General features: G+C 50.5%; 1 protein-coding gene and 1 long non-coding RNA gene across 5 annotated transcripts in view; one reads left to right on the forward strand and one right to left on the reverse strand.

Annotated features, from left to right (window-relative positions):
- The window catches only part of GAS7 (growth arrest specific 7), a 205,118-nt gene that overhangs the window by 99,285 nt on the left and 78,801 nt on the right, over positions 1-27,032 (reverse strand). The window lies entirely within an intron of this gene.
- LOC309618884 lies at positions 1,933-12,147 on the forward strand. Its single transcript, XR_014238660.1, has 2 exons — positions 1,933-9,151; positions 9,182-12,147. It is a non-coding gene; the product is annotated as an uncharacterized lncRNA (long non-coding RNA).

A 27,032-nucleotide genomic window follows, 5' to 3' on the forward strand; every position in this document is an offset into this window, starting at 1 on the left:
GAAGGTTTCAATGCCAGCTCCTTGGGTGGGGGCCAGGCCATCAGTACTGTCATTTAGGGACAGAGTCAGGTCAGGGTCAGGGCTTTGCTGGTTCACCACTGTGATACGTAGGGCAAGGCCTCTAAGCTTCAGTTTCTTCAAGTGTAAAACGGAGATTATCTTTCCCAAAAGGTTGCTGTGAGGATTAAAGGGGAAAAAAGCAATCCATGTAAACACTTAGTATAGTGCGAGGGTGATGTGAGTTATTACTGTTGATGTTGTTACTATCAGCAGGGGCTGAAAGAGTAGGTGCTGCAGTTTCCCTGGACACGAAACTGTTTAGACTCAACAACAAAAACAAACAACCCAATTTTAAAAGGGCAGAGGACATTTCTCCAAAGAAGATTTACAAATGGCCAATAAGCACATGAAAAGATGTCATGTGTCACCAGTCATTAGGGAAATGCAAATTCAAACCACAATGAGATAACACCTCACACCTATTAGGATGGTTACTATCAAAAAACAGAAAAGAACAGATATTGACGAGGATGTGGAAAAACTGGAGCCCTTCTGCGCTGCTGATGGGAAAGTAAAATGGTGCAGGTGCTATGAAAAACAGTAAGGCAATTCCTCCAAAAATTAAACATAGAATTAGCATACGATCCAGCAATCCCACTTCTGGGTATATACCCAAGAAAATCAAAAGCAAGGACTCAAACAGATATTTGTACACTCCTGTTCATAGCAGCATTATTCACCATAACCAAAAGGTGGGAACAATCCAAGTGTCCAGCGATGGATGAATGGATAAAAAAAATGTAGTCTATACATAGATCTATACATACGCTTAAATCTACGTTTGTAAAATGGTCCCAAACCAGCCACTAAGAGAAGAAGTGAGCACCGTACGTATCCAGAGGCGAGAGTCCTCCAGTGGCTGCTGGGTTATCTTCTCCCTGGTGTGGGAGGGGACGCCAGGTGCAAGCTCACCCCCTGAACCGTGGGACCAGCCATGCCCTGGAATCCACAGCAACGTCCTTCTCTGCTCCTGGAAATGGGCTCCCACCCAGGAGAAGATGAGAACAAAACTTCACCTGCATCTAGACAGCCAAGACCCTCATCTTCAGGCCCTCTGGTTTTGTGGAATTAAAATGGCGATGGAAGCTTTCACAGCCCATGACTTCTTGTTTTTAACGACAGCAAAGAGGGGACGGTTTTCAGGCCCTTCAGCCTTGACACCACTCTGACCCTGCAGCACCCAGACGAGTAGATACAACCACAGAAAATAATGCCCTGCTGTAGGCAGCACAGGAATCACCGTCATGATGGTTCTCTGTAAGGCCTCCAGCCAATGGCGAGGGGCCTTTCTGGCCCATTACAATCCAGGAGGCTGATCTGCGCTGACCTGAACTAAAGCAAAACAAACCAGTACTGCAGAGGTTTTATTCTTTAGGATTCACCCAAGTTAACATTTCTGGGTGTGTTAAGACTCGCATATACATTCCAATGGGTTTACTGTTTGGGGTTATCCTAGCGTTCTAATCCAGAAGTCACTTCTGTTCTGCTTTACTGATAGTCCTCTATCATCACAGTTGGCTGGGGAAAAGCACAAATTGTTCACCTCCTTTTTTGTCTCTGAAAACAGGTACGTTTCTAACTATGGGGCCACATGGACAAACAAAAGACATCAGGAAACCCATGATCCAAAAGCAAAAAGACTGGCAATCATTTCCACTAAGCTTCATTTTCCCCGAGTTGAATGGAGTCAGATGCAACCAGCCCTCCTGTGATTATTCTTTGTTTCAGCTGAGTTGAAAACTGTCAACCAAAAATAGGCCACGTTCGCTGTGGGACCTCATCCTCCGTTGGACAAATTGTGTTGTCTTATAACGACAATTAAGAAAGAACATCTGGGGATGGCGATGACTCACTTCTTCTAAATGCTTCAGAGGAATGAAGGGAAAAATTATTCACCAGCCCGTGCAGTCTCCAGGGTACAGGGTCTCAAAGACAGCCCCACCCCCTGATACGCAGCCCCTTGGCTACACAATCAATCAGCAACTAATAACTAATCAAGTTCATAACTAATCAAGTTACTAACGACCGCTTTCCTGAATGCTGTAGAAGATACAGGCAAGTCTCATATATAGGACTTGACTTCTGAAATTTGGAAGATAAGGCACAGACAAACACAAGTGTAAAAAAAAAAAAAAAAAAAAAGGAATAACCATACAGAGGACTCTGTAAGGAATGCTGACTGATAAGTAGGTAGACAATAAGAGCTTTCAGAGTCCTGAGGAGGGCAGAGCCCTTTCAGTTGGGACAGGCAAGGGCAGTTCCTCAGAAGATACAGAATTTGCCCGACAGCAGGGATGAAAAGAAAGGGCTTGACCACAGCAGAAGGACACTGAGTAAGAAGCAGAATAAGCCTTGGCAACTGATGAGACGTGGGGGGAATGGGAGAAAGTAAAAGTCAACTCCAAAGGGAACAAGAGAAGCTAGAACCAGTTGCCCAGCGATCCAGCTATGGTGGGAGCCATTTGCGGGAACGTGGTGGAGTTTGTTGTCTGCGTATCCAGGTTCAAAGTGGTCACTGGGCAACTGGGGTGAGTCTGGCCCTCGACACATGGAGCTGCAGCATCTGCACGGAGGTGGCGGTGAAATCCTATAGGTCAATGCTGAGTTCATGCAGAAAGGATGCACAGTGGAACCTATGGGGGGGGTGCATTCAAGTAGCAGGAGAATGAATCCATCCCACCCCCCATGCCCTCCATTCACGCAGGCAGCACCCCCTGGGCCCCTCTCAGTACTCTTAAAGGCAAAAAAAACCAATCAAACAAACAAAAAAACAAGTCTTAATCTGTTTCCCCTCCAAACCAGTCCAGTACTTCATACTCAGGGAGTACATGATGGGGAATGAACAGATGTGGGTTCTGAGAATCAGAGTCACAGGAAGCAAACGAGGATGGGATCTTAAGAAGAAATACATAGTTCAGTGTCCACACGAGATAATGAAGAAAACGCTTACTGACTACAGAGAGGTTTCCCCACTAATCTCAGAAAGGAATATGGAAGTAAGGTGGGCATGGAAATCTGAACACAGGCACACAAGGCGCTGGGGCGTGTGAGGAGGCACAGGGAAGCAAGGGAAGACATTCAGAGAGATGCCCATTCAGAAGAAAGCAAGAAAGGGACGGGGCTGTATGTAGGTAGTGGCCAGATCTGGCCTACCAGGCCAAGCGATGGCCCCTGGGAAGTGACTGGCAGCCAGTTTCTTGCACTCAATGTGGTGGGGTCCAAGGCCCCTCATAAGGTTTCTATGTGTCCCCATCATAAAAGAGTCCCAAGGTCAAGTGGACATATCAGAAATGGCACCTGGTTTCAAAAGCCTCCTTACAGGCCCCGTTCCAGACCTACGGGATCCCCTCTCCTCAGTGTCTCCCAGACCTCAGTCACTCACGTTCTGCTGTCAGAACTTTCCCGCTGTCACGCCTCAGCTACACTGTGATTTACTTTTTTTTTTAACTGACTTACATGGAACTTGAATTAAGCCTGGCCCTAAGCAGTAATATCTATGAAACCATGGATTTGATTAGGTTGGGGTTTTTTCTTTTTTTCTATTACACGCGAAAATAAATGGAACTTAAAAACTGTTATCTCCACGTGATCTAAGATCATCTCGCATATCCTCAGTCGTAAACTCAGCCCACTTGGAGAAACACAGTCTCAGGCTACATGTAAAACTATCACACAGCATCCAGGCAATGGTTTACAAGGTTCTTTTTTCAATCCCAGAAAACCAAACTTGAATTTGTTACTGACCACATACCCACAACTGCAGGAATGAGGTCCCTAGTGTGGACCTGAATCACCACGGGGAGGACCAAGAGGACAGTTAAAGGGATGCAGAGGGACTTCCCGTGGAAAGGGGCACCGGGCGGTAGCCCTGTGGACACCTCTGTCAAATCCCGGTTAAAGTGGCACTAAGAGGGAAAGATAAAACTTACCACGCTACAAAAAAAGCAAAAATAGTGTAGACAATCAGAATCTGAGGGAAAAACCCTCCAGAACCTTTAAGGCCAGTGGAGTACACGGAGAAAATTTTACAAAACGGAGACTAATTGTGAAAGGGGAAACAGCACTTCACACCTTCACTGCTCTCTGTGTCTAATTTGAGATGCACTTGGCACCTTGGCCCTTCTCAGACCCCGATGTGAGATACAGGATCTGCACCCACCTGAGCACTAAACAGCCAGCCCCTGTGGCTCAGAAGCCACCTGAGATCTGCCCCTCTCTCCCTACCACCCATTTCCGCACAGCGATTCCTGGAAAACAAGCCAGCGGGCAGCGCAGGCGGGTGCAGGGCCTGGGGAGGGGTGTTAGTCATTCAGAGAGGTACGGATCGCACAGGTCAAGTCTGGAGAATGTCCTGGCAGCAGTGCGTGGGGATGGGGCCAGGAGAACTGTGATTTCTCACGCACTCCACCCATTTGGAATATCAGCGAGCCAGGCAGTAAAAGAACGATGCACCAGGTGACAGCCAATTTGAAAACAAGAACAGGACTGGGAGATGTATGTACCACTGAACCTACAGGTGAGCAAATGTGAAAAGGACTCAACCTTCCCCCAAGGGCACAGAGTGCCAAAGCCAGTGACAGATGACCTATACTCTTCTGGTATAATGCAGTGTCTACATAGATCCTGCCTTGTTAAGAATGAGTTTGAAAAGCCGGGGGGGCGGTGGTGGTGGGCAGGGGGCGGAACACACGGGAAATGAGTGAGGAAACACCATCCTAAAGGCTCAAAGGAAGAGCACATCTCAGAAAGTAATTCGGAATATAATTTAAAATGTCAGGAAACTGCTAGAATGTAAGAAGTTGTGACCTCTTAGAGAGAGGAACAGAAAATTCGTAATGGAAAAAACCAGGCAAAAGAGAAAGGTTGATATAAAGAAGAAAATAGATAAGGTCAGTATTATATGAAAATTGCTCATTTAAAGCCACATTAACAGTTGTGGATAAATAAAAATATTAAAAGTTAAATCAGTAAAGTGCAGAGTAAACCTAAAAGGATCTCTCCAAATTGCAAACTAAAAAAAGCAAGGAAATAATGAATCAATGTAGGTTTAAGTAGTATTCCATTAGAAAAGACCAGATCAAATACACTAAAATCAACAATTAATGACAAAAATATAAAAAATCATGCACACCAACAGGCAAAGAGAAAAGTTATCTAGGAAATCACTCCTTCCTCAGACTTTTCCTCTACTCCTACTAACAGCTAGAGAACACTTCCCACTAGAATAAAAGCTCTGTGAGGCGGGGACTTTGTTTTGCTCACAGCTCATCAGGACTGGGCATCGCCCATCTGAAAGTGCTAGAAGACAAATGCCACTGAGGTCAAAGCCTCAGGGGGTATGGCCATCATCTTGTTCATCCCTGTGGGTGTCTATAAACATTTGTTGAACGATGGAACAGGCTGAGCTGCAAATATGAGTTTCTGTCCAAAAAGGTTGACATCCAAGATGTACATATCCAGCTAAGTCATATTACTCTTTGACATGAAAGAAACAGGAAGGTTCTTGTAGGCATGCAAGTGAAGACACCATCCACTTACTGTTCAGACACTGAGAGAGAAACCAAAATTAGGAAGATTATGCTGGGGAAGTAACGGTATAAATGCATTGCTTAGTACACTCCCCCAACTCAGAAATGCAGCAAAGTGTACTGCCTGGGGTTAGGGTTAGGGTTAGGGTTGAGGTTTGGTGCCGAGTGTTCCCCTTGGTCCTCCTCTGCTGCTTCCCTCCCATCCTGGAACCAGGAGACATGTTTCTCCTGCAACATCCAAAGCCAGTACAGACGAAGCCTCCAGCCATGTGTGGGGCGCACTTGTAACTGCTGCTTCCTTTTCTGTCCAAGCACATGCCGACCGTGGAGGGACTGTTCAAGCTTTGCGGATCCTGTGCTGGGAGAGTCACCGAACAAAAAGTCTTTGTTTCCTTTGTCCACCCGAGCAATGCTGCACGATGCAGAACATCATAGCGGCCACTTTCTCTGCCAAAGAACTTGAGTGATGATTTTCTGTGTATTTAAAACTCATACTGAATGAACCAAGTCTTCCCCCACCCCCTCAAAACAGGAAAGACTAATCAACCACCCAGTAGCCAATGCTTTCTGCCATCAAAACCCTCTTTTATATCATCTTCTAAACCCTCTTTTATATCATCTTCTAAGAGTGGTTCCTGTTTTAGAAACAAGAGTACGCAGCATGATCTCAACTATGGAAAATAATGCTCTCCCCGCCCCAAGCCAAGCACGAAGGAAACACACGAAAATGTTAACAAAAGTTATCTTTGTACTGTGGGATTGCTCTGGCTGTTGTAATTGTATTTCTTTTATCACGTTTAAAATTTTGAGTTTTTAATTTTAAAAATGAAAATTTTAATTTTTCTTTATTTTAAAAATGTATTCGTAAACACTGCCCTTCCCCTGAATCAGCATGTACAATTCTAAATATACCATATGATCCCAATTATGTAGACAAATATGCACCGGAAAAAAAAACAAGACAAGCATGCTAAATATTTTTTCTTATTTCTGTTTTTCTGTATTTTCCAAGTTTTCTATAATGAGCATATTCATTTTAGTGCATTCTTTTAAAAAAATCTTTAACTTGGATTCCATTATGAGCTAATACATGAATATATAGCCTTATGCAAAATATTTAGATAATATTTGCTAATAAAATCCCCCTTGACATATTCCATTTCACTTGCCATCCCCTAAAATGAACATTGTTTATCAGATTAAGGTTCACTGTATTATCTTTCAAACAGCAGGGAGACTTGGGGGGGGCAGGGCTTTATTTTTAGGAAAACTAATTGAATTAAGACAAAATGATCAACAGTAAAGAACTTAACCAATGCAGCGCTGACACAAAAATTAGGGATGGAAGGGACCATAGAGATCACTTGATCCCATGTTGCCATTTTACAGATGGGGAAACCGAGGCTCAGAGACAGACGGGGGTTGGTTGGACACCAAGTCTCCCAGTCCTAATGCAGAGTCTTCTTCTCCTCGCTCTTTGGCCCTAAACCTTGGTGCTGATGTTGCCATCATGGCTGGAGAAGTAGCTCTGGCCAGATGGCATGGCAGAAACCAAGCCCCACTCAGGACCCCTCCCCAGGCTGACCCCCACAAGGCTCCGTGCAAGGTGACCTTTGCCAATAAGTCTGGCTCTCAGCTCAACCATGAGCCACTTCCCATCTGTTTGTGGCCAGTGAGCCCCCGCGAAGCAGGGTGGGGGTGACCCGGGGAGGAAACATCTGTGCACACAAAGAGGAGTCATAAACGCACTTGATTTTCTCTTTTGGCAAATCCTCTTCTGCTTATTTTTTTTTCCACTCATTGAAATGCAAAGCTCCGTTCCAACAAGGGGGCCTGGAAGATTCCAGAGGCTTCGAGGAACCACAGCCTCTGGTCTGCAGCAGGGGCTCCCAAAATAAGGTATGCACGATGCGATGCGTAGTGGTGTGGGCGGGGATTAGAAACAGAAGAGGCAACCCTCACTAGCCACTCGAATGCCCACAGACATCCCTTTGCTTGTCTCCAAACCCAGCTTCTAACCTTCAGCCAGGGCAGAGGAAGTTCAGGTATAGGTTCTACCTCTTACCAGCCATATAATCTCAGGCACGTCACTTCACTGCTTTGAACCTCTTTTTCTTTTCCACATGTAAAAATGGAAATACCACCACCCACTGCACAAAACTCTTGCAAAGACTAAATACAAGGGCCGAAATGATGGAAGAAACTCCGTAAGCATTAGCTGTGCTCCATACCGTCCCATCTCCGTTAAATCACTGAGCAACCTTTAGGAGACTCATCAGCTGAGGTCCCCAATGCTGAGTCACTCGTGCAGCACGGCCTGCGGGCTAACCTCTCGGAGTGACACCTTCTGAACTTCCTGACACAGACCGGAGAAAGAGGAACAGCATGTGACTTGGAATCAGGCCACTCTGTGGGCAAGACTGGGGTTTCGGGGACCAGCAGAAGGGGCCAGAGAACATCCGCCTCCACCGGGGCTGCTGGGAAGCTGGTGACCCCCTGCAAACCAGACCGAGAAACAGACAGAGCCGTGCACAAAGAGCCGTGAACCAACCAACGCAAAGCCTGGCAACCTTCCTAAAGCAGCCCGCATGTGACTTCATTTGAATTGTTGCCACCAGCAAGGACACCCCAAGAGAACACTCCCAACCCCGATTTCAAGCTCCTAAAAATGAGACAGGTTGGATAATCAGGAGGACAAAGGACAAGATTTCTTTTTCCCACCAAAGTCGATTCCCACTGTCTGTACTTCACCATTAGCCCTCATCTTCTCCGTGGTTCTTCCTTGCTGAAGTGCTTTCTGTCTATGGTGGGCCAGTACCTTGTATCTGTTGTAGCTTATTTGACCTTTACAAGAATCCTGGGAGAGAAGTATTCATTTTATAATCAAATCATTTTTATTTTATAATCGAATAAACCAAGGTCTTACCACCACCGAGACAGAACTGGTTTGAACCTGGTGTCCCGTCTCCAAGGCTGATGCTTTTGCTCCTGACCCCAGGCCATCATCCCCGAGTTCCTCCATGAATCAAGGCTCAGCCTGGGTTCAATGCTCCAGCCGGGAGGGGGGTCCATCTTGCTCTGTCTGGTGGGCCAGGCTCCTCACTTCTTGCTGTCTCCCTGGGAGATGCAGACCCCTACCCCACCAGCCCCACCTTCCCTCCCCCCGGTCGGATCCACTCATTACCTCCACAGCTGCTCTTGTTCGGGGGCCAGGGAGGAGTGGTCCTCACACCCCGCTCACCTGAGCTTCCTGAGGACGTGAACAGTGTCCTACCCAAATCTGTCCCCAGACACAGAAAACATGCCCAACAAGCATGTGTTCAATCAGTGGAGTTCCTTCAGTCTCCAGGTAGGACTGTCAGCCCACTAAGAAAGCGGGTTTCTTACTTTCCCAGGGTCACCGGGGCCCCAAGGTGAGAGGAGAGGAAGAGAGAGAGGCAAGAAGGTAGAGGCAGAAGCACAGCCCGCGTGTTAATCTATTTTTCACTGGGAGGGGTCTTACATACCGAAATGCCCTCAGGGGCCCCCAAATCACAAACGAACGAAATGGGCCTGGGGAAAAAGTCATCAATGGCTTGGGCCTGGGGAAAAAGTCATCAATGGCTCGGTCGAGGTCTCTGAAACAAGCCTCTCATGGGCCTAGGGCCCTCCAAGTAAATACACTCGGAAAAAATGTACTCTCTTGGCTCACTGAGACTGTCCACTGAGGTCATTAAAGCCTTTAGCCAGAGAGAAAGTGGGCAGAAGCCAAGGGATCATCTATGATTACAGCAGCCTGAGTGACCAAGGGCAGATCTGAAATGTACATATGTGATTGGCTCTTACCTCTAAGTATTTAAAAAACTGGTAATTATTTTCACCTAAGAACTCCTAGCCCATGAATGCCTGGTCATCTTCGATAAGCTTGAGCAGCCAACCTGGTCCCTCTCCATGTGATGCATTCCCCGGCCTTGTTTGCTAGGGTCACCTGGGAAGAGAGCCCGGTGACCATCTATCTCCCCAGGACTGTCAGAGGCACCAGGGCTCCTCCACCACTGTTGCACCAACGGGACCCACAGATGGAAGCACTGGACTAAAGCGAACTGGAATTTGCTGAGCTCCCGTAGCCAGAAGTACTCCTCCAGCCCTCAGAGCGTGAACAGAACTCTGCCTGGAGTGGTGTCGGGTGAGAACCTCAACTCCTTCTCTTCGGCTAGGGATCCCCGCCTTTCCTCCCCTCTGGGTCTTAAAAGGATGGAAAGGGACAACACAGGGTGCTGGCATCCTGTCTGTGCTCTGAGCCTCAGAGCAGCGGTTCTCAGCCTTCGCTCCTTCAGCTGCATCAGAAGGGTCATCAGAACACAGACTGCCAGACCCCACCTTCCACATTTCTGAATCAGCAGGTCTGGGTAGCACCCAACAGTCTGCGTTTCTAACAAGATCCCAAGTGATGCCGCTGCTGGTTCAGGCATCACACTTTGAGAACCACTGATTTCAAGGCAAAAACAAACAAACAAACAAAAAAACACAGCACCTGTTCTAAATCTACCGCTATTCCTTAAAAATTAATCTTTAGGAGACCAACAAATTCACTTTCAGAAAGAGATTCTTTAACATCTTCTTGAAAACTGCAGCCCTCTCACTTTCCCTCTTTTCACAGACATGGGCACCGGGTCTATTTCATATTTCCTAACCGTAAGAAAAACATCACAAATCATGCGAATATTGGCAACTGTTCCCTCATTGCTCTCCATGCCGGGGATGGGTAGGGACTGTAGCAAACTGAAACCCCGCCCTTCATCAGCAGCATACTGCTGCCGGGCAGGACAGTGGGCTCAGTGCCGCCAAAGCTACTCATTTTTGCAAGAGAAGCTGGAAATCTGAATTTTTAATGTGAAATCTGCTCACTTTTAGAGGTTGGCAACCAACTCAAAAATTTTTAAATGAAACTATGGGCAAAAACGAAAACAGAACCACCACCAAACCCCCCTGCAGTTTTGCACTTGAATTTTTCCCAGTGGCCACCAGTGTACAGCTCCTGGTGTTAATTGCTGGGTATCTGCATAAGCAGTCATTTGAAGAGAGGGCGCCCTCGTGTTAAAGAATTGAATACCACCGTCCTAGACTAAAAGTACAATCAGTACTTTTACCCTCTATTAACCATCCTCTCGCGAAGACCTCTTACTACCAACATCTCCTGGTGGGTGAGCTGAATACCAGCTTCCCGGTATCAGTACACACCTTCCAAGGGCTGCAAATGTGTGGCCAACTCCATCTCACCCCGGAGCTGAGCGCCCCAGCCTGGGTCCAACCTTCCTTGGAAGGGAAGCATAGGACAAGGTTTGGGGGGCCAGAAGGGACCCTGGAGAGTCTGTCCTACTCTGTCTGTGGAAGAGTGGTGCCTCAAACAGCTGATGAGAAGGTTTGGAAGGGGAGGCGGTAGTGAGGAAGCTGATGCAGCTTAAGGAGTGAGGCATGCACCACCGGCTGGGCAGGGAGGCAGAGAAGGTGGTCAGAGGCAAAGCCGTGCACAGAGCGGGAACCAAGGAGAAAGAGGATGGGGCACGGCAGCCTTGGAGGACAGACGCGCATCCATGGGGTGTAAAGCTGAGACGACACAGCTGCCGCAGTGAGCAGAGATCCCCACGGGATCGCCGGCGCTGAGCAGCTGGAAGCCAGCACCCCTGGAGCACGGTGCCTGCGGGGAGGACGGCTGGGTCCACCCCTCATGGGAGCAGCGCAGGGCTCCAGGGCAGGGGCATGTGTGTTTTGGGACCGCTGGGGAGGGCGCAGGGGGAGCAGGCAGTCGCTGCAAGAACCACAGGCCCTGGGACCAGGGGACGCCCCCTCCGGTCCCCAGACCTCACGCTTCCCAGCCAGCCTGTTTGCCCCTGTCTGAGCTGCATGCTGCATCACGCCAGCTTCTCAAAACGATGCTTGCGTGAGGCTCTCCCCCACTGAGAACCCTTCCTTTCTCCTTCCAGCTTTTTCTTGGAAAGGAAATCCCCAGCCATCCACAGGAGATTTCAGGCTCACTGGGTCACCACTCCAGGCGAGAAGGTGTCATTTTTTTGGTTTCGAAAGCCTGACCCACGGTGAAATGCACATTTTACTTCACAACCCAATATACATGCAAAGCAAAAGTTTCACGTAGCAATCCACGCTTTACCACGTGCAATGCACTCTGCTGTTTTCCCACTCTGTTTTCCATGCTGCTTAATACGGATTACAGACACGTTGTAGCTGGTGACTCCTGCTTTAAGAAACACCACTTTACCTGGTCCCGATCTCCGTTTTTAAAACTCCCCCCTTTATACCCCTCCCCCCATTCTCCATCATAAATTCCTGCAAGAGATTCCTTTGCTTTGCACTTTCCTCGGCCCGCCCAGGCAGGGGTGAGTGCTTCCAATTTCCAATCTTCCAGCCCCACAGACTGTACACCACTCACGGGCCCTAGATTCCAACTGTACAAATTTTCTCTTTTCAAGAACAGGGTCGGCACTTTGCTGTACAGCAGAAACTAACACAGCATTGTAAAGCAACTATACTCCAATAAAAATTAAAAAAAAAAAAAAAAGAACAGGGTCAGGAATTCCCCGGCCATCCAGTAGTTAGGACTCTGCTCCCTCACTGCTATGAGCCCGAGTTTGATCCCCGGTTGGGGAACTAAGATCCTGCAAGTCACGTGGCACGTCAAAGAAGGAAAAAAAAACCAAAACTGGGTCCAAGTCTTTGGATCCAGTGCACTTAAAATATTTGTCGAATGTTTGATATTATAGAAGAGGGAGCCCGGCTGAGACTTTTCTAAATGATGATAAAACTGTAGGGCATTTCAAGGCACACCCAAAACCCAATCTCCAGAGAAGCCCTCTGTTTCCGGCAGCCGCCTCTCCCTGTCGCTGGGGAGCGAGCTGCATAGATGCTAATGGTTTCCTAACTGCTCTGCCCTCAGGTGCATCACACCCCCATTAGGACCCAAATGCTGCTGCTGACAGTTTCACACTGGCTGTGACACTGACCCTCCACCACAGAGCTGGGGAAGAGATTCCAGGACTTAGTGGGGAAACTGAGCCTCAGCGAAGTGGACACAGTTGCCACACGGGAAGCGGCTGAATCCACATGAATCCGTTTTCCAGACTCCAACTTCCATGCTCTTTCCAGAAGCCTTCATGGCTTCTGATCCTGTTACATAATCCTGTGTTCCTTACTTGCCCTCCAACTTGTGACGCAAGAAAGGAGCGCCCCCGAGTGGGCCACCCTCTCTGCAGCCCCCGTAAGTCTGGTGTGTACACCCACAGCTGTCCTGACCCCACCACACAAGTGCCCGCACGAGGCACAGGGGCCCGAGTCAGAAGTCCCCTGGGGACCTGGTTCCCGTCCCACTCTCTCTCTGGCTGGCTGTGTGACATCTGGCACAGCGTGTACCTCTCTGGGCTTCTCCCTCATCTAGAGCCGAGGGAGCTGAACCTGCCGACTCCCAAGGTCCTTCCAGGCTTCTCCTGAATATTCTATCTGCACCACGTGGAGCCATCTGGCCCCAACAGGGAGCCACACTTGGGAAGGAAGAAAAGGCAGAACAGAGGAGGCGAAGATCCAGACCGGAGAACCAAGTCAAAGGAAACAAGGAAAACTCACACTGCGCACTCGGCTCACTTCAGACACCACCCTGGCCAGTGGGTGCTCCTCTTTCCGGAGCCTCGGGTTCCCCAGGCGGCCCAGACACACTGAAGGAGGAGAGGCGACCCGCGGGGAAACAGAAGAATCACCCTCCAGCCCAGCAGGAGGCCAGCCAAGCAGGGCTTCCCTCCCTCCCTTCCGCCCGCAGGTGTGGGGCTGCCTTTCCCGCTCTCACCCTGCTCCAATGAGCTCCAAGCAACCTGCCCTATGGATCAGCGGAAACGCCCCGGGTGCCCACTCACCTCAGCCCCGCAGTCCCTCCTCTTGCTAAGCTGACCCACTGGTCATTTTCTGCCACCGTCTCCACATCCGCTGCTTCCCCCGTGGCATCAGCTAATTCACTGTGCAAAGCAGCACTTATATATAGAAAGTTGCAGCCACGCAGGTTAGCATGAAAATAGAGACTTGACGTTGCCGTGGCAACCAAACAAATGCTATTCAAAACAAAAGAAGTATTCTGCGATCGGTTAAGCATGTCCACAGCCTTCCAGCACAGCCGCGCCGTTTCCCCCGCGAGGGTAGGTGGGCCTGGTCCTCCATAAATCTCCTCCCTGTTAAGTCACCCGCTCTGGTTTCAGCTGTGGCCACGGCCCCCCTGCACAAGCTCCTTCCTGAAACCAACTCCTTACCCGGAACAGACCTGAGGCCAAGACACTGAAGGAGTACGATGACCCTGACCAGGTGTATCAATTTGCAAAAGCTCTACTCCTCAAGCACCAAGGGAAAGCAGCCTGTGGCCCTGGTGTTACTCCCAAGGATGCTTCTGGAAACAAAGGGGGGTTTCTGCCAACCGTTGGCCACAGGCAAAGAGTCAAGAGGCACCAGTGAGCTGAGTGACATTTGGCAGGCTGCTTTCCCTCTCTGAGCCTCAATTTAAAAATAAGGGAGCATACTACTACAAATACAGTAGATAACTAATAAGGACCTACTATATAGCACAGGGAACTCTATTCAATACTCTGTAATGGCCTAGATGGGAAAAGAATCTAAAAAAGAATGGATATATGTATATGTATAACTGATTCACTTTGCTGTACACCTGAAACTAACACAACACTGTAAATCAACTATACTCCAATAAAAACAAAAATAAAAAAATAAGGAGGGACAAGGGATGGAGAAGTAGCCTAGTGCCTCCCACCTCTGTGATTCTAGGATGTGCATCTTTTCTCTGTTTTCGCTTCCTTTTTTTTTTTTTACTTTCCTTGTTTCCCTAGTCCCTGGGCATATGCCTTAACCCTGCCACATATGCCCTGATGTTGCTGCAGCCCCCAACCTCACGCAGAAGTTACTGGTTCCTAGTCTGCCACGTGGAATAAGCCTCTATCATCCCTGTTCAGCACAGCCATCACCCAGAATGTACACAGCCGTCAAGTCAAAAGGTTTGGATTTTAGTTATTCAAGGAGCCACCAAGAGCCCAGGGGCCTTAGACAACCCTCTGAGCCTTTCTGAGATTTGTTTACACATTTCAAAATCAGACATGATCTAGAGTGGCTAAAATTTAAAAGATGGACAATACCAAGTGCCGGCGAGGTTGCAGAGCAACTGGAAATCTCATCTATTGCTGGTGGGAATGCAAAACGGTACAGCCACTCTGGAGAGCAGCTTGGCAGTTTCCTATGAAGTTACACATACACTTACCATATGACCCAGTCATCAATCCCACTCTTAGGTATGTACCCGAAAGCAATGAAAATACAGGTCCGCACCAAGTCTTATACACGAATGCCCATAGCAGCTTCATTCATAAAAACCCCAAACTGGCAACAACCCAAAAGATCTCAACAGGGACTAAGGAACAAACTATGGTACATCCACGCAATGGAATACTACTTACCAACACAAAGGAACGAACTATTGACACAGGCCACAACCTGGATCCGTCCCGTAGACATTACATTAAGAAGCCAGTCTCAAAAGGTTACCTACTGTATGATTCCATTTATACGACATTCTCAAAAAGACAAAGCTACAAGAATGGATGAACCGTGAAGGGTCGGGTCAGGGAGGGTGTGAATGCAAAGGGAGGGTAGGAGGGAGGATCTTGGGGTGATGAAACTCTTCTATGTCCTGGTTGAGGTGGTGACTACATAAATCTATAATATGTGTTAAAAATCATAGAACTGTACACCCAAAAAGGTCAATTTTAGTGTCTGACAAAAATTAAAATAAATGCTATTTTCACCGTGAAAAAGTAAAAAAAAAAAAAAATCACAAATGATGATACTATCTCCTCATAGGATTATTCAGATCAAAAGTTGGGTCCTCACAAGCAAGAAGGATATACTGTACAGCACAGAGAAATATAGCCATTATTTTGTAATAACTTTAAATGGAATATAATCTATAACAATATTGAATCACTGTGTTGTACACCCAAAACTAATATAATATTGCAAATCAACTACACTTCAATGAAAAAAGTGGGGTCCTCACCAATAAACTGTAAAGTCCTGAGAACTATTAGTTATTGGGACCACTTTTAATTACAAAGATCTTCTTCTTGTTCTAGACCAACGGTTCTCAACCTTGTACCATCAGCACCAGCGTCAGCCGGGAATTTGTTTGAAAGTACAAACTTTTGGGCCTCACCCCAGTCCTCCTGAATCAGAAACTCTCAGGGTGGGGCCCCGCAATCTGTTTTAATAAGCCCTCCGGGTGAGTGATTCCAATGCAGGCTGAAATTTGGGGACCACTGGCCTCCATACACCTATTAGACCCAGCTAAGGCCAGCCCATCGTGGAACGGTCTGGCCCTTTAATATGAAAAGCATGGATACAGGTGGTATCTTTCTCCATATCCCCCCTTGCTCACTGACTTCTCCCTCTTTTTTCTTCTCTCCCTGCCTCTGCCTTTACTCTGCCCCCAGGCCAGCAGCTGCCCTGAACGGAGGAGCCAGGGGCCACAGCTCTGTCCGACCACCCCGAGGCGGCAATTGACACATGGACTCACGTGCTGTTTCAGCTGAGATGCCTGGAAGGAAGAGGCACTGTGACCTCAGCGGAGGACCAGGAAGCAGCCCTGGGCTGCACAAATCCCCGGCAGGCTCTGCAAACGCTCCTCCCTTCTGACCTGGCCGCCCACCTCCCAGCTCTCAACTCCTAGAGCACCGCTCGAATCAAACCCTGGAGAAGCACCATGTCCTGCTTCCCCCAGAACAGCAACTTCAAAGCCGCTTCGCAAGGATTCTGGCTCCGAAGCCACACAGAGATGACGGATCACAAAGAAGGAATCAGAACCATATGGATTTCGTAGTCGGCAAAACAAACAGAATTACAGCATCGGGGTTGGGACGAAGAAAGCCGGGGGCTGTGTGCTTGGCCCAGAGCCCGGGCTCGGTGGCCCCCAGCACGGCCTGAGCTCCCCGGCCTCTCCTTCCCGCCCACGACACCCACAAACAGCGCCGGGGCGCCCGGCGTGCTGACCCTCCTTGCCGAGAACTCTGTGAGCAGTGCCGCTTCGGCTGACATTGACTGAGTTTTTATAGTCTCTTTTATGGTGCAGTTGAAGATAGTTCAGCTTCTTTGCTAGTATCGTACAAATCTGCACAAGCACACTCTGTCACTGGTGACGGCGCCGGGAGCCTCGGGGAGGGGCTTGGGGGAGCAGCTGTGGCCCCTACCCCCCGCTCCCTTTCACACCACTGGTTCCTTCCTCCCAGAGAGAACCATGCTGGGTGGACAGCCAGCCGTGCTGGGTGCACCCCCTCCTGGCCTCATTCTCATCACAGAGAGACTCTCTCCCAGTTTCTAGGGAAACAGCATGGTGGTCCCCGTAGCCAGTGTTTCTGCATCAGGGGCGATTCTGCCCCACAGGGGACATCTGCCCATGTCTGGAAACCTTTACTGGTGGTCACAATGTGGGTGGGAGAGATGGGCAGGTGTACCAGTTCCCTGTTGCTGCCGTAACAAAGGACCGCAAACTCAGTAGCTTAAGACAACACAAATTTCTTAGAGTTCTGTATTTCAGAAATGGATCTCACTGCGCTCGAATCAAGGTGTCCGCAGGACAACGTTCCTTGTGGAGGCTCCAGGGAAGAATCTGTTTCCTTGTCTTGATTTTTAGCTTCTAGAAGCCACCTGCATTCCTTAGCTCCTGGCCCCTTCCTCCATCTTCAAAGCCAGCAATGGGTGGGTCGAGTCTCTGTCACGCTGCCGTCTCTCTGGTTTTCTCTCTCCTGTCTCCCTCTTCCATTGATAAGGACCCTTGTGATCATATTAGGCCCACCTGGATAATCCAAGCTACTCTCCTCACCTCCAAGTCAGCTGATTTGCAATCTTAATTCCACCTGCAACCTCGAGTTCCCCTGACCATGTGACCTAACATACTCACAGGTTCCAGGAATGGGGACGGGGACATCTGGGCGGGGGGCATCTAGTGAGTAGAGGCAGGGATGTTGCTACACATCCTACAATGCACAGGACCCCCAGGCCCACAACAAAGAACGATTCATCCCCAAATGCCAATAGCGCCGAGGCTAAGAAACCCTTGTACAGCCTACCACTGAGCAGGTCTTAGTTGGTTCCCAGTGACCCTGACTCAAGTCTATTTCCACGGAGAGACTAACCATAGGACTTTTGGAGATCATAGAGAAGCTCTGACACATGATTAAGGAGGAATATTTACCATCCTGTTAAATCTTTTAAAGTAGATTCTGTGACTATTTCAAAATCATCCTCAAATGATTCTTCTTTGATACACAGAAAATATACACAGGCTTTTAAAACAAATAAAATACATCTTGCCCACTGAAGGCACATGAATACACTGGACATAGATCATGTAAGTCTCTTTGTGTAAATAACTTCAAATAACATGGCTAATTCTGCTTTGCTGTCGGGTACGCAGTTTGGTCTCAGAAATCCCTGAAACAGCAAACCAGAGCTGCTCACAGCCCCGTGCCCTCCCTCCCCTCCCCCCAGGGAGGGCTGAGCCACCAGGAGCTGATGAGGATTCCTAACGACGCTGCAGATCTCAGACCCCCCACCAAATGCCCTCCAGCCCCTGGGCTCCTGCGGGTACCCAGGGGGACCCCCACATGGGCGAGGCTGCAGGGGGGCCCCATCCAGCCCTGCAGACGGCAGGGGCCACCCAGAAAGGATGCGCCCCAGCCAAGGCAACCTCCGCCCCGCCGCGTGGGCCATTTGCCAGCAGGGTTTTCCAGAGTGGGTCAAGAAGAGAGGCAGCAGAGAGCGAGTCGGTGATGGTTTCTTGGCAATTCCCCGGCAGGAAGAGGCAGGAGAGGAAACTGAGGTTCAAACAGCCATCTGCCCAGGGGTGGGCATGCATCTACAGCTCCCAAGTGGCAGCGCTTGGTGGGACTGGGCCCCAGGTGGCCCTGAGGCTTTCTCAGGGTGACAAGCCCAAGGCCGCACCATTAAGAAGACATGACACTGAGGGAGGGCTGAACCTGCACATCTGGCTCTGGGCCTCCAAGCCCGCCAGCTCTCCTGTCACCTGCTCACTGCGGCAGCTTCCTGAGCACCGCCCAGCACAGCTCAACTGCTGGGCGTCCTTCTGGGCCAGAAGCCTCCTTCCGGACCTGGGGCCCGCGGCTCCCACCTCCAAGGGGTGCACAGGGGGCAGGGCGAGTGCTACTTTCACGCGGCCACAGCAGTTCCTTGGTGGTTCAGTCCCCACCGTGAGTCTCCTCCCTCCACAGACCGTTGCCAAAGAGAGAGCCCTGTTGTAGCAGGAGCGCCCACCCCCCCGCTTCCCTTTTCCATTTCCCAAGCACGGCTTTCACCAGATCGAACATTAGTCATGCAAATGCCAAGAGAAGTTCAAAGATGCTTTGATAATGGGATTTTCCAATACAAGCAGCTGCCGCCGCTGGACACAGAACTTCTCAACTTCTCGGCTCTCTTCCCGGATCTCCCACCTTTTGGGGCCTCCGGGGTCAGCTTTTCCATCTCCTGTAACGTGTGGGGCTGGTTTTCACACTTGGATTCTTGTGGCAGAGAGAAAGCCTCAAAGGCATGACCTGGCATCTCCAAGCGCAGTGATCTAGGGGCCTGGAAACCACCATGGGCTCCAACGGCGTCTCACCAGCCTCAGGAACTACGAGGCCAGAAGCAACTCGTGACAGTTACCTGCTCTGTGTGCCTGTCCCGCAGCTACACACACCCCTGCTTCTGGTGAGAGCACCCTGATTCTTTTTGGGGGGTGCACCTTTCCCCCACTCCGTCATCACGGTTTGTGGGGACAGGTAGCCCTCACCTCTCCAAGGAGCCTAGTGTATCCCCCTGGCCATAGTGACTAGAGTTCTGGGATGGGCAGGTGACCCAGAGGCTCAATCCCTGAACTTTGGTTGGAATTACTGGAGAGAAGAAGCAGTGTTATATAGAATACAAGCCTGAAGCTGCTGATGGTCACCTTGACACCCTACAGGAAAAAAAAAACAAAACACCTCCCTGAGAATAGAAGCCACACAGAAAAGGAGCTGGTGAGGGACAGAGGGAAGAGATGGGGATGGGGGAAGGGGAGACATCAGACTGCTGACACTGTGTAAGCCCCTTGATCAAACCATGCCTGAAGCTGACAGCCTGGGACTGTTTCAGTTACACCAACCTATAAATTTCTTTTTTGTCTGAAGCCAATTCGGTTGGCATTTCTGTAAGATGTGATAGAAAGAGTTGTGCCTAACATTCTCTCGGCACAGGCCAGAGCATAATATCAACAGCAGTGAAATTTAAACAACGTAAAGCAGAGAGTATTAGAGATTCAGCCCCTTCCATCAGCCTGCATCTGTGGCAAATTCTTCTCCCAAAGATATATGCATTTCCAAAGATCCTCTGTATTAGTTTCCTATGGCCACTGTAAAAAATTACCACAGACTTGGTAGCATAAAACAACAGCAGTATATTCTCTCTCAGTTCTGGAGGCCAGAAGTCCAAAATCTGTATGACTGAACTGAATTCAAGGTTTTGGCAGGGCCACGTTCCCTCTGGAGGTTCTAGGGGAGAAGCCATCCCTTGCCTCTTCTGGCTCCTGGTGGCTGCCAGCTTCCCTTGGCTTGTGGTCACATCACTCTGCCCCTGATCACACCTCTCCTCTTCTGTGCACAGCAAAATCTAACCTAATCTCTGCCTCCCTCTAATGAGGACAACTGGGACTGCATTTAGGGCCATCTGGATAATCCAGGATCATCTCCTCATCTTAAAATCCACAACTTGGTCACATCTGCAAGGACTCTTTTACCAAATCACATAACGTTCCCAGGTTCTGGGGATTAGAATATGGACACATCTTTGGGAGCCACTCTCAGCTGTCTCCCCCAGACCCCACCCCCAGTCTGGCCAAGTCAGACCGTTATGGGAATGCGAATGAGACAGGTCACCATTCACGCCTCCGAGGGCTCACAGGGTCTGCTCCGCAGACCAAGTGGCCCTGGGAGAAGAAATAACCAGAGAGTCGTTAAAACGGGGTCAGAGTAGAAGACATGCAAGGGAGCAGAGTGCCAGGCGTGGCCGAGCAGGGCTGGCACCCCCAGGATGAGGTCTGTTCAGGGACATTTGGGGCAGCTGGAGTCAGGGGCCTGTCTGCTTGAGGGTAAAATGCAACGTGACCTCAGAGCAAGATGAGGATAATTAGAAGACACCCCGCACGTGCACTCCAATGTCCCCAGTGAGCAGGAGGGCAGGGGGTGGCATGGGGGGGGAGAGGTTCCCTCTGTAACGGAAGCAGGAGGGATGGAGGGAAAATGAGGGAGTACGATGTGTGACGGGAAGCCACGTCCAGATGGGCTGTTTCTTACAGCTTCGGTGAGTCTGGCCTGTACCTGTTGTCAAGGGGGCCCCAGCACCAGAGAAAAGGAAGGGAAAGACCACCAGCTGGAGAGAACCGAACCTGCGGATACAGCTGCTCACCAGCCGGGCAAGGGTGGGGCCTTGCCTCTGGGGTGTCCCCGCGCCCCACCGTGGGGAGAACAGAGGCTGGCCACGCCCATAAGGGTGTCTGGGTGGACCCAGATCCACGTGGGGTGTCCATTGCTGCCACCCGCCCTGCCCCCCCCAACAGGACTCGGGCAGCTGGGGAAGGTCCTCCAACCCCCCTTAACCACAACCGGAAGCAGCCTCCCGCCACGAGGGGAGTTGCGTCAGGACACGCCCACATCTCTAGGGAAACACGATGAACAAAAGGGACTTTTGAGCTTCCGTTGCGGTCTGCAGACCTGGCTCATGAGGCAAAGCAGGGTTCCCCAAAGCGTGGGCATTCCCATAACACTAGCAACACCCAAGATGACCTGGCAGGGCTAAGAGGCCCGTTTTTAAACAGTGCCATACGCATTTTAAGGCGTATTAGGGAAACCCATATACAACCAGCACATACAGAGCATGTGGTCACTGTCATTCTGCACGGGCAGCAATGATCCGCTCTGACTGGCTCCTTGCGGGGCTCACTGAATGCCTCCCCTTTACTCCTCCATGCAGACTAGTGCCCCCGCCCCCGAGTTTATCTCAGGCTGAATACCTCCCTGGAGACCCACACGGAGGACCGGGCCACCCTCACCAGCCTCAAGCCAGGATGTCTGTTTACCCTCAATCATGTCAGTTCTTTGAGAATACAACTTGGACACTGCACGCCCTGCTCTGCCCTGGCTTGCGGAGGCCTTCCTCCGAGGTAAGAAACCATCCCCCTGTAAGTCTTTAGAGAGACCCCACAATTAGTAGACGCTGATTCTGTAACCGAGGGAAGCTGACAGCAACATCCCTTAGTCTTGATGCTGACCCTGAGGTGTCGTCACCTCACATTTTATAAAGAGCCAGGGTGTGGTGCCTCTGACACGATCTGTACCAAACAATGGTCTTGACCTTGGTCACTTCTGCAAGAACTAGTCTGGGCCTGTGATCTTTCCTTCAGAACTTAACACACCCCACGGTTGAGACTGAGGCCTCACATGAAAATACCCACCAGGTCCCCCCAAACCTCTTAAGCTGCCACATGAGAAGCTCAGTAAGATCACACCCGCACCCCAGAGGGGCAGCCCCCAGCACACTCCTGATGGCCCAGCTCTCGCCGTCAGCGGCATCAGTGCCCCCACACCCTTCCCCTCAAATGGCCAGTGGAGCCTGGGTTCTCCTCCAACTGGAAGGCAGAGACCGGCTGTGTCAGGGTTCCTAGGACCACCCAGGTCTAGTCATTCACTAGAAGGACTCCTAGCACTCAGTATGTAGCCATGATTTAGTACAGCAAAAGGATACAAGAAGAATCAATAAAGGGAAATGGTGCCTGGGGCCAAGCCCTGAGGAAACCGGGCGCAAGCTTCCAGAAGTCCCCTCCCAGTGCAGCCACAAGGGATGCACTGAATTCCTCCAGCAATGAGCTGTGACAGCAGTAGGAAGTGTGTCAACCAGGGACGCTCACAGATTCAGAGTCCGGGGGCTTTGTGGGGGGCTGTTCCCATAAGCACCCTCTGCCTGACACGCAGCAAAACCCCAGACTCCCAGAAGGAAAGCAGGTACTCAGCGTAAACCACAATGTCTTAAGAACAGTTTCCATAAGAACCACCCTTATCGTTTTGGGAAGGGTGGGAACCCTCCCTAAATTCAAGGTCCCGGACGTCAGCCAAAGACCAACAACGCAAGCAAGCTTTGTAAGAGAGAGCAGTCTCAGGCCGGCTCTGTGAACGGTCTTTGCACACTGGGCATATTGATAGAATGTTCCTTAGAAGGGACCTCCCCTGCTGTCTCTGGCCCGTTCAGTGGCAGATTCCTGCCACGGACTCCTAGGCAGGTGACAAGTCTCTGAAACGCTTGTGCTGATGGAGAGCTCACTCCCTTACAAAGCGTGCTGGTCCATGGTTGGCCTGTGCTCACCGACAGCACTTTTCTCCCAGGAACACCGGCCTCCAAGTGCAATATTTCTCGTTGATGAACACTTCATATAATAACAACCACTACTTACTATCACTCTATGTCAGGCACTGGGCCCAGCACGTGACACACATGAGCTCATTTAATATAATATTCACGGTTTACAATGGCATCAACTATGGCTTAGAGGCATGTGAGGACGTGCCCAAGATTCCATTTTAATGGGCGTGAACACTGCTCTTTTTGACCCTATAGCTTCCCCTGGGAACCTGTCTTTCACTGACCACATTATCATTTTCGGCATGACATCATACCACTCTTTCTCTTGTTTACTTCATATTTTTAGTTGACTCGCTTTTTTTACTTTAAAAAACATTTTATTTCTCAGAAAATTTTAGAGTATTCTCTGAATGGAAAACGAGTAACATCTGCCAGAAATCCACAGCACGAAAATAATTACAACAAAAAAACCAAGCAGTGCTATTCAATCCTAGCTAGACAGTACTACCTGCTGAGGCCTGTTCTCACCCAGCACCACCCGAAACTCTCCTTCACTGAGAGCACTGCACAAGGAAAACCCTTCTCCTTTTCTGATTCAATGGTACTGAAAGCCTTGCCCATAGACCACTGAGACCCACCTTTGCCCAGCCTTTTGGGAAACGCTACACGATTACCCTACGCGCTACAGGAACCTGCCCCGCCAGGCTCACAGGTAACAGGGAAGCAGGGGCTCCCTGCTACCTGTGTGCCCCACCCCTGACCCCGCACCTGGATGCAGGATATTCCAGCTGCTTCCTCCCCATTGGCTCCTTTGTTCTCCGGCCTCTGCGGCCACTGTGCGCTGGAGTCACGCGCCATCGGCACCCACCTGGGTCAGGTGCCCCTTCTGCTCCCAGCCTGGCCCCCTGTTCTCCCTCATTCCTAGTTTCTGCTCCCATGGGCTCCACTCAGCTGGCCTGACCTCGGGGAGAGAAAACGCCAGCAAAGACGCTGTCCCCCTGGCCCATTTCCTAAATCAAGAGGAGGCCAGGAGAGAGGGGCAGAGGGTCCCTGCGGGGCAAGTCATGATCTGGAAGGTCGGGGTGGATCTGGGATGGGGGGAAGAGCAATCAGAAGTTGGAAATGTGCCATTCGTCTCAAACAGGGGACAACATCCAGATTCCCCTTTTCCCAATGACCCTCTCGTCCGGCCCCACCACGGGCTCGAAGGACTCACCCAATCGCAGGCAGAGGGGTCCACCCAGAAGCCATCCAGCGGTGGCAGCCCAGAAGGCACCAAAGACCCCCAAGCGCAGGAAGGCAGCGGGGTGGCTGAGAGCTGCGGCTTGTGAGACAAAGAGAGCCGAGTCCCGACTCCACCATCCCCCTGGCTGAGTGACTTTCCACATCTGAGACACGGGATCAAAATCATACATACCCCACAGGCCTGTCGTGGGGTAGCGGGAAGCGCCCAGGGTCTGGCCTCAGGAACATTAGTTCTGTGGAGCTGGGCTCTGAGTCTGAGGCCAAGAACAAGAATAGGAAACGGCCGAAGGTAGGGTGTGTGAAGGCGGGCGTACTCGCCCCCGTGTGCAGAGAACAGCCCGACAGGTGGAGCCCAGCCCCACAGGTGTTTGTGTCAGAGAGGTGAGGGCTCAGCCTGCAGGTCAGGGGCCTACATGTAAAAACCAGGAAATTTCCCATGAAAAAATAAAGTCGTCTCATGCACACTCAACAAGGCCATACTGAAGTTGCCCTGGCAGGATGAAGATAAACGTTGCCATCTTCCCTGCCGTCCTCTGATGCAGCGGTTTTCAGCCTGGCTGCTCGTGAAAACCATCTGGGAGATTTTGTCTTTTTTTTTGGCCACGCCACGCAGCTTGTGGGATCTCAGTTCTCCGACCAGGGATGGAACCCGGGCCCTGGCAGGGAAAGCCAGGAATCCTAACCACCAGGCCACCAGGGAACTCCCCATCTGGGAGCTTTAAAGCCACCCAGATGCCCAGTAATCCCCTGGCCCCTGAAACAGGCTGTCCCGGGGAGAGACCTGGAGGTGGTTGCCCCACAAGCTCGTAGGTGATCCTAACACGCGGCCAGCAGGGCTGCCCGACCGTCTTCGTGGCCACTGCCTGCCTCGCTGGGGCTGGTATCAGACACGACTCGGCCCGCAGCTTGTTCAGCCAAGGTTAATCATAGGAAAGGCGGGGGCCCCAGGACGCAAAGCCAGAACGCAGACCCCGCGAGCCGCCCCTGCTCTGAGCATCAATCATTCCACAGCAGCGATGCCGGCCGGCGTGGTCCCCGGGGCCTCCTCTCAGGGCTGCATCACCTCTGCCCATCCCGGGAAAAGCCGAAGGCCGAAGCTTAGTGAGGGCCAGGAGTGCGCTGGAAAAGCACATAGGGAGGCTTCCCCTGCCCAAGGTCTGGGGATGGCCCCAAAGGCATTCGGGTTTCCACTTTCCTGCTGGGTAAGAGGTTCTTCTGTCTTAAAATACACTTTCTGTAAAGCCCTGGAGCCGGACCATGCCCATAGAAACCCCAGGTTCCATCTCTCACTGATAGAATGATCCTTCTGTCCACAAGCCTCCCAGATCCACAGGAGTCGATAATGACTGTAAGGGAAAGAACAGAGCGGAGCGCTTGCCAGCACTGTTTCTGAGACGTGATGGGGAGAGCCAGGGACAACGGCTCGGGGACGGACTGGCACCTGTGGTCTGTCTGGCCCTAGGATTGGTGCATTACTGGCTTACCGGCAATCTGGGGCGCTGCCCCCTGGTTTTGTGCCATTTCTCTAAAAAGCGGGGGCTAAAAAGAAGAAAGCCAGTGTCAGGATGTCACAGTTCGCCAGCCTGTACTGTGATTCTGGGTGTACGGAGTGGCGCTGCCCTTGTCTTGCCCAGGGCGGGCAGCACAACGGAGACGTAAGAGGAGACGCTCCCTGCCCGGGGACCCAAGTGAGAGCAAGGCGAAGGCTCGCAGGAATGAGGCAAGGAAATGGGATTTTGATTGCACAAAGCGTGACAGGGCCAGAGAACAGTGACAAGTGACATGTGAATCACAAAGATGAGAGCTTCCCAGGATGCAACATGTCCAAACAGGCCGGGTGGCTCAGCCTGAGAAACAGGAAAATGGGGAAGAGTGTGAAACACAGTTTGAGGCCAAGCAATACCTCTCCCCAGCCAGCGTGGGCTGGGATCTTTCACAGTCGCTGGTAACAATCCTGGAAGTCAGAATGGTTTTCACCTGAGCCTCTTCTCTAAGTATAGGGTCTGTCTGCTATCCCTGAGGCCCGGGGGAAAGCCATGGTGTAGATGACAAAATGATAGCACGGACCCTCGCTCTATAAAGCATGGTCCACGCACGGTACCTCTCAGGGCACTAACCACGTGCTGATCAAGCACGTGACAATCACACAGACAGCTAACTTCATAGGTGGTTTCCGTTTAGGCATCTCACACTGACTTTCTTCCCCATCAAATTCAAGGCTGCAGCTACTTCCTCGGTTCCCAACTCACAGATCAACTGAGGTGATCGCTGATTAAAATGTCTCCCCACAGCCGTTGAACTTGATAGAGTAACCTTTCCAGATTTATTTGCCCATCCGCTCACTTATTTATTTACTTGTTTGCTGCGCTCATTCAAACACTTAAGTGGGCACCTGCTATATGTCAGGCACTGAGAAGCAGAAGATAAACGACCCGGCCCGGTCCTGGGAAGAGTGTGCCTCCCGCAAAGAGAGAAAGATGGCAGACAGGCAGACACGGTGCAGAGTGACGGATGTGTGCGCTGCTAAGGGGAAAAACCGAGGGGTCCAGAAAGGCATCCTCGGAGGAGATGCTGCCTACAGGCCATCATAACCACATGCTTTCTCTTCACCGGGCTTTTCGCTTTGCTTTTTCTGCTGCCTCCTGCCTTGCATTCTATCGGATCGATTGCATTTTCTTTATTCTCCCTCCAACCCCACAAACTTGGTATTTATAGAGTCTATTTATA

Source organism: Balaenoptera borealis, assembly GCF_965194805.1.
Source record: "Balaenoptera borealis genome assembly, chromosome: 20".
Lineage (NCBI taxonomy): Eukaryota > Metazoa > Chordata > Mammalia > Artiodactyla > Balaenopteridae > Balaenoptera > Balaenoptera borealis.